The sequence below is a fragment of the Haliotis cracherodii genome, unplaced genomic scaffold (genome assembly GCF_022045235.1).
Source record: "Haliotis cracherodii isolate W230 unplaced genomic scaffold, xgHalCrac1.p SCAF_12, whole genome shotgun sequence".
Lineage (NCBI taxonomy): Eukaryota > Metazoa > Mollusca > Gastropoda > Lepetellida > Haliotidae > Haliotis > Haliotis cracherodii.
Window position 1 is genome coordinate 4,565,481 of NW_027266267.1, and position 8,106 is coordinate 4,573,586.

Below are 8,106 nucleotides of genomic sequence, written 5' to 3' on the forward strand. Positions count from 1 at the left end.
TAGGAAGGTTGCTGCAGGGCGATGTGAGATGTAGGAAGATTGATGCAAGGTGATGTGAGATGTAGGAAGGTTGTTGCAGAGTGATGTGAGATGTAGGAAGGTTGATGCAGGGTGATGTGAGATGCAGGAAGGTTGATGCAGAGTGATGTGAGATGTAGCATGGTTGATGCAGGGTTATGTGAGATGTAGGAAGGTTGATGCAATGTGATGTGAGATGTAGGAAGGTTGATGCAGGGTGATGTGAGATGTAGAAAGGTTGATGCAGAGTGATGTGAGATGTAGGAAGGTTGATGCAGGGTGATGTGAGATGTAGGAAGGTTGATGGGGGGTGATGTGAGATGTAGGAAGGTTGATGCAGGGTGATGTGAGATGTAGGAAGGATGATGCAGAATGATGTGAGATGTAGGAAGGTTGATGCAGGGTGATGTGAGATGTAGGAAGGATGATGCAGAGTGATGTGAGATGTAGGAAGGTTGATGCAGGGTGATGTGAGATGTAGGAAGGTTGATGCAGGGTGATGTGAGATGTAGGAAGGTTGATGCAGGGTGATGTGAGATGTAGGAAGGATGATGCAGAGTGATGTGAGATGTAGGAAGGTTGATGCAGGGTGATGTGAGATGTAGGAAGGTTGATGCAGGGTGATGTGAGATGTAGGGAGGTAGATGCAGGGTGATGTGAGATGTAGGAAGGTTGATGCATTGTGATGTGAGATGTAGGAAGGTTGATGCAGGGTGATGTGAGATGTAGGAAGGATGATGCAGAGTGATGTGAGATGTAGGAAGGTTGATGCAGGGTGATGTGAGATGTAGAAAGGTTGATGCAGAGTGATGTGAGATGTAGGAAGGTTGATGCAGGGTTCTGTGAGATGTAGGAAGGTTGATGCAATGTGATGTGAGATGTAGGAAGGTTGATGCAGGGTTCTGTGAGATGTAGGAAGGTTGATGCAATGTGATGTGAGACGTATGAAGGTTGATGCAGGGTTCTGTGAGATGTAGAAAGGTTGATGCAGAGTGATGTGAGATGTAGGAAGGTTGATGCAGGGTGATGTGAGATGTAGGAAGGTTGATGGGGGGTGATGTGAGATGTAGGAAGGTTGATGCAGGGTGATGTGAGATGTAGGAAGGTTGATGCAGGGTGATGTGAGATGTAGGAAGGTTGATGCATTGGTAGGATGACTACGAGCCACGGACATTTCCACAGCCTCCTATCCTAATCTTCAAGACAGCAGATTCAGATCGGCTTGAGATGTTAATAGATACAGTTAGTTACAGATCTCCGAACACGACTCTCCTTGTCAACAGTTTTTGTTACTGAATTTGCTTGTGTGTAGAGGTAGGTCTAGATGCATAGTGACAAAGTTCAGATTAAAGGACCCACCTCGTATTTGTACTGCTTATATTTTACACGTTTTTAGTAACCTTTTAGGCGATAACTTAATAAACTGTTTGTGCCTTTATTGTATATAAATCATGTTCTTAAAGTGCAAGTGCTGCACCTTTTAACTATGGCCTTATTACTCATGTTAGTTAAATACTAATTCGAAGCATCGGATTAAAGTTTGTTAACAAACACAATTAATAGGCCTGGCTGACCGCTAGGGAAGAAAGACTGCCCTAGCCGATTTGTCTGTCTTTGACGTCCCCGAAGTTGGGGTCGCTGTCGCGGTTCCGTCCAGCTGTGTGTATAGAAACTGGCTGCATGACAGATGGTTTGATCCGATGTATGTTTATCTATTTAGATTTATGCCTGTGTAGATTTATAATGCCTTCTCTGTATTTAGATCGGGTCTGCTGTTTATTAGAAGCAACTGGTTTACTATCAGTGCTGCTTACTTTTGTATATGATGTTTAGACGTACATAAGTTGTGTGCATTCTTTTTTAATTGCTTACTTAAAGCCTTAAAAATGCTGTAGCATGGTGTTTATTGTCTTGTGTTAATAAATAATTAAACTTCAGTTCGTTTCGTTCAGTTTCGTTCGTGGCATGGTGTTTATTGTCTTGTGTTAAGAAATAATTAAACTTCAGTTCGTTTCGTTCAGTTTCGTTCGTGTCTTCTTTTATCTCTTTTATACGTGTGTGTTACGCTACGGTAGCTTCACTTTAGCCTAATAACTGATTCTTTTGTAACTTTGACTCCATGATGTTAGTTGTGAAAATTATTATGACTCGCAAAGATACGGCTGCAAGAGTTCTGTCCCTTTGTCGTGATGTAAGTGATTTGACTTAGAACTACATGGCGTCATTGATACAGAAGGCGGTGAGAACTTACGTATTTCGACGTACTTTATATATGGTTGAAAAATACGCTTTTATGAAACTAATTTTCAGTGAGAGACTTACTTTTTTCACCTCTCAGATAGATCGTTTTCAAATGGCCACCTACAACATTGTGGACACTTTCACCCAAACTATTGACTTGGTCAGAGGAGTCAGGGGTAAATAATGACGAGCATATCTGAAAATGATGAACTTGCTCTGTCTTGAAGTTAAACAAGAAGACAAGAATGTGAGTAGTTGTATGGTAACTATATGGGAGCACTGACAGTTGAGTGAGAAGTTCACGGGGATCCCTTGCAAAAAGCTCCGTGTGCCAAAATATTTCATATTTTATTCAAGCTTCACTCAATAAGCTGTTCATGTCAGTAACTAGCGAGAGACAACACGAGCCTATCTCAGCTCGCAGTATCGCACCATGTGCGTTTATTCATAAGCTATACAGAGTTACGTCCCTTGGATCAGTTAACCGGGACGCACACATCGAATCAAGCGGATTTCTCCAGTATCAATATAATAAACTAAATCACTACATTTCTTCAAAAAGAGAACAAATGTTTTATTCAAAATAAACTGACACCTACATAATTTGCAAATCAATCAGCTATGTTATCTAACATCCAAATGAATAACCGTCAGTCATTTGCACAAATAATTAATCATAGTCTTTTGAGATATGCTGGCCCCTGGGCGGTCGGGTAGCCTAAAGTTAAAGGGTTTGTTCGTAGCGCGGAATACCCGGGTTCGATTCCTGACATAGGTACAATGTGAAAAGCCTATTTCTGGTGTCCCCCGCTGTGATATTGTTGGACTATTGCAAAATGCGGTGTAAAACCTCACTCACTCACTCACTCACTCACTCACTCACTCACTCACTCACTCACTCACTCACTCACTCACTCACTCACTCACTCACTCACTCACTCACTCACTCACTCACTCACTCACTCACTCACTCACTCACTCACTCACTCATTCGGCGAGGTCTTGTTCTCACCGATGTAACTGGTCTTACAGCTTTCATTGCATACAGCTGGTGTGGCAGGTTCTCCAGATACGTCTTCCGGAATATCTGGAGTTTCGTCCTTGTTATCTGGCGTAGTGTTGAGCAGTGACTGTTCTCTCCAGTCACTGGGTTGTTGTTCATCGTTGTCATGGCTGTCGTCAGCATTACATGTGGTCATGATCACACTGTTCAAAGGCTTGAAATGTGTCGAATCTCTGGTCACACTGCTCCCATCGCTTGATCGTTTCGCTGTTATTGTTGATCCTTTTACACTGACATTGTGCAATGCTGGTTCACATGGTGTCGTCAGTTTCTTCTGTTTCTTCTGTCGTAACAGCATGTATTCTCCCACCTTGATATTACAGTGTTTCGTCTTTAGCCTTTCAGGCCTCAGGTTAATTCTAAAAGTTCCACCTTGCTAATGACGAATGTTATTTCGATCCACATGTCACACCAGATAGCATTACAGAAGCCAAGTCTGTGTCTGTGTCTAATGACATGATCACCTGTTCTTGAATTTTGATGAGCATAGTTTCAGTGGACCTTAGATAGAATGGGTGAAGGAAGAGCACGGGTCTACAGACGTCGGGGAGAACGTTACACCGGAAACTGCGTACAGGAACTGGACAGGTTTTGTGGGGCTAGCGTTATGATGTGGGCGGCTATCTCCCATCATGGCAGGACAGGTTGGTCCACATCCAGGGCAGTCTTACAGCTCAGGACAACGCTCGGCCGCATACATCACGTTTCACAACAACCTTGATATTCTGTAGCACCTGTAAAAAGAATTGTAAAACCAACAAACAACCAACAAATGTATTACAGGACTTACAAATTTTAAGTTTACAAATCAATACAAGTTACTGCAATTACAATGGCAGTACACAATACGGTGGTAGTGCAATATTTAATGGCAATAAATAATATGATGGCAGTGGTCAGTATCCCCCCAAAAAATACAGTGGAGATAGCAAAAGTCAGTTATAATAATATATATTCACCCAGTGACGACAGCGGTTAACTTTCCGATATGGGCTGGGCAGGGGATCAGGGATGATGAGCGATCCTCACATGAAGATCAAGCGATCCTGGTACCGAAGCCGTGATGAAATGTGTGAGAGATACGTAAACCCGCCTGTACTATATACTAGTATACATAGCCTAACAAGCTACTGGAAGTTTCCATACCGTGCCCTCACCAGTCAAGCAGCAATAGAACATTACAGAACTTTCCACATGTTTTTTATACGATACTATCACCGTCGGCGGTTTATACACCACACTAGCATCTAAATATAGTAACTTCCTGATGACTGGTCACTGCCCAAACACAATGCAATGAGCGTCTACCGAATCTCACCCAAAAAACAATGTAACACAGTTACAATCATTGTCAAACAAGACAATACACTGCCATATAACAAGTGAAATTCCCTTCAAAGGGGCGATAACTATATTCACTCAGTCACGCACTCACTTAAATCCCAAGCAGACACTGTCCATTCTGAAACCACATGAGAAAGAAAGTTTATTGAGTCGTATCTCTTTATATGGAAGGCGACTTCCCCCTTGGTTCCACGGCCACCTAGTGTCTCTGTATTGTCACCACCAGCTGTAACTCTGTTGATATCTGACCCACTATGTCACCAGAACTATGTGGATGATGTGATATCTATCGTTGCATATTACACCTTGTATCGGAGGGGCTTCAATTTGCTCCTTGCTATGTCCAGTCCATTTGCCCTGTGTCCATTACCAATTACTTAGCTATAATTACTTGTGTTGGCTTCCATTGTCTAATGCTAATCACTTATCGGCGCCAATCATCTGTCGGCTTCCTTTGTTAGCTTGTACCCTTTGTTAGTTTCCACCTTTTGTTATCTTATTAATTTTGTGATCCTTACATGTATATACATGCTCTCTGCCTCATGGCATTCATTCAGTTGCAGTTTGTACCAAGCGAGCAACACCTCCCAAGCCAGCACAGAGCATTGCCTGATAGCCAGCCAAGGAGAACTCCAACATCGGTAATTATCACGTCATCTTTTCAGCCTTATTCACATACTCTTACAATCACTCTCACCGTGTGTTTGTTTGTTGTTTAACGCCGAACCTAGCAGTGTTCCAGCTACAGGACAGCGGTTTGTAAATAAACGAGTCTTGGCCAGACAATCAGTTGCAGTTTGTACTCCCAGCGAGCAACACTTCCCAAGCCAGCACAGAGCATTGCCTGATAGCCAGCCAAGGAAACTCCATCATCGGTAATTATCACGTTATCCTTATTCACATACTCTTAAAATCACTCTCACCGAATTAATCATAAAACCCCTAAATCCTTAAAAAACAACAACACTAAATAACCAACACCTTATCCTACCCAATCTCCCTAACACAGCTCGCACTCATTTCTACTCACCACCCACGCCCACCACTCAAACACACCCTTTAACCCAACTCCTAAAAACAAAAAACACCTAATCCCCCCTTCTCCTAAACACAACGCTCGCTCTTTCCTACTCACCACCCACGCCCACCACTCACATACCTCCACTCCTTCGACTAAATATCTCTTAATCCCCGCTTTCCACTTGTCTCACCTTATCCCAGCCTTCCAGAATCAAACTTAATCTTCAATAAATAATCCTTTTCCCAAACCCTCCTACTAAAACCAAGAACAAATAACCACCACAACCTCCTCCGCCTCCTAAACACAACTAAACACCAAGTAAAAACAACAAACCAACTCACCTCCCCAAAACACTCCACCACCACTCACCACAACACACGATCTCCAACACAACACCCAAACAATATGACTGACACCCGCAACGCCACACTCGCAGACATTCCAGCTCCTTACTCACCCACGCCTGCGGAAGCGCACAACACTTCTGGGAGGTCACTCGAAAACAACGTCCCGACCGAGTATGGCGAAAACACGACATACACCACCCCAACCAAACCAGCTAACTCGCCACCACAAAACACCAAAAAACGCAAACTCGACACATCCACTCCACCTCCATCGCCAACACCCTCCCCGACCGCCTTCCTCACCACCTTCGCCCTCTACTTCTTCTCAGCAGGCTCAGGCACCACTCTCTCACTAGAACTTTCGGCAGACAAAATAGGACTTTGGTTCAAAAGACAAAAAATAAATTACAACAATATTAAAAAAGCCAACAAAGGATACCAGATAATCTTTCCTAACCGAGAATCTTACAACGCAGCAAATAAAATTACTCAAATATTCCACGTCACGGTAATCAAACAAACACCCAATTGGCAACAATACACACGAGGCGTAATTAGGGTTAACCCAAGGGAAACAACTGAGGACTTACAATTATACTCTCTAGAAGCTAACATAAACCAAGACCAAAACCCTCAACCCCTAATCACCAGCACGCGCAGAATAACCTCAACTAGAAATGGAAAAACGGTCCCAACCTCCATTGTCATAATCAACTTTAAATAAACCGCTAAATTCCCTGAAGCCCCCAAACACATATCCTTCGGAGCCCACACCAACTTAGAAGTCAAACCCTATATAAAGCAGGTTAAGCAATGTTCAAAGTGCCTCAAATACAACCACACTGCTTCCCAATGCACATACCCTAAAACTAAATGTAAAAAATGCGCACAAACAGACTGCCCAGGCACATGCACACCCTGGTGCATCCACTGCAAATCCACCCAACACACCTCACTTTCAAAGCAATGCCCACACAGACACACACTCACCCAGCAGGCCAACAAACACATAAACATAGAAACGGCTAAAATCCAAACACGAAAATTTGCTACACTTGCATCTAAACCACTCCTCACTACACCACACCCAAACACCATCCCACAAACAAACACCACACCCATAACCGACAGCTCTGTCTGGGACCCCTACCGAGAAACCGCACCCACCTCACACACACAAGCAGCCACTCAACCAACCACGAACCCTCCCACATCTCACATAGCCAAAACATCAACCCCCGCATGCAAAACAAACCTCAAAAATGACCACCACAACACGACCCTCATCCAAGCACCCTACAGCCCATATGGCAACAACACTCTCCCACAAGCAAGCACAATAACAAAACACAAACACTAAGAAAACATCAGCTACACCCATCCCGCCAACACCTTCACAACCCTCCACATCACATGCCTCCCCCATGGAAACTCAACCAGCTAAACCTAATCCAACCCATGACGAAGATTTCTCCACTTCTGAGGAAACAATAGACACTAGTCCAACTAAAACAAACCAAACTTCCCAACCAGCCAACACCCCAAACCTAAATAACCTCACCTTACTCCTAGCATACATGCATAGTCAAAACTCACCAAAAGCTAGTATGGAATCCTTCCACAAAGTAGCTTTCAATCTAAAGTTAACCGATCTTCCCTTCTTCCTCTTTAACCTCCATCTAAAAGAACTCACCGAATAAAATAAAAACTAAAAACTAAATCACCAATCACCCGAAACCAATAATGGAAGGACTAAATAATTTTCAGTGGAACGCTAACGGACTCACCTCCCACGGCCATGAACTAAAAACTAAATTTAAACTAAATAAAGGCCCTCACATTGCTTGCATACAGGAAACCAAATTCTCAAAAAAATCGAAATTCACACTACCTAACTACAACTCAGTTAGAACTGACAGAGCTAAACCGAAAACAAGAAGAGCCACAGGAGGACTAATCATATTTATCAGGGAAGATATAAATTACGAAGAAATAAAAATAGACACGCCAAACCTAGAAGCCAACGGCATTAAAATCACATTAAATAACCGAAACATAAACATCATAAATAT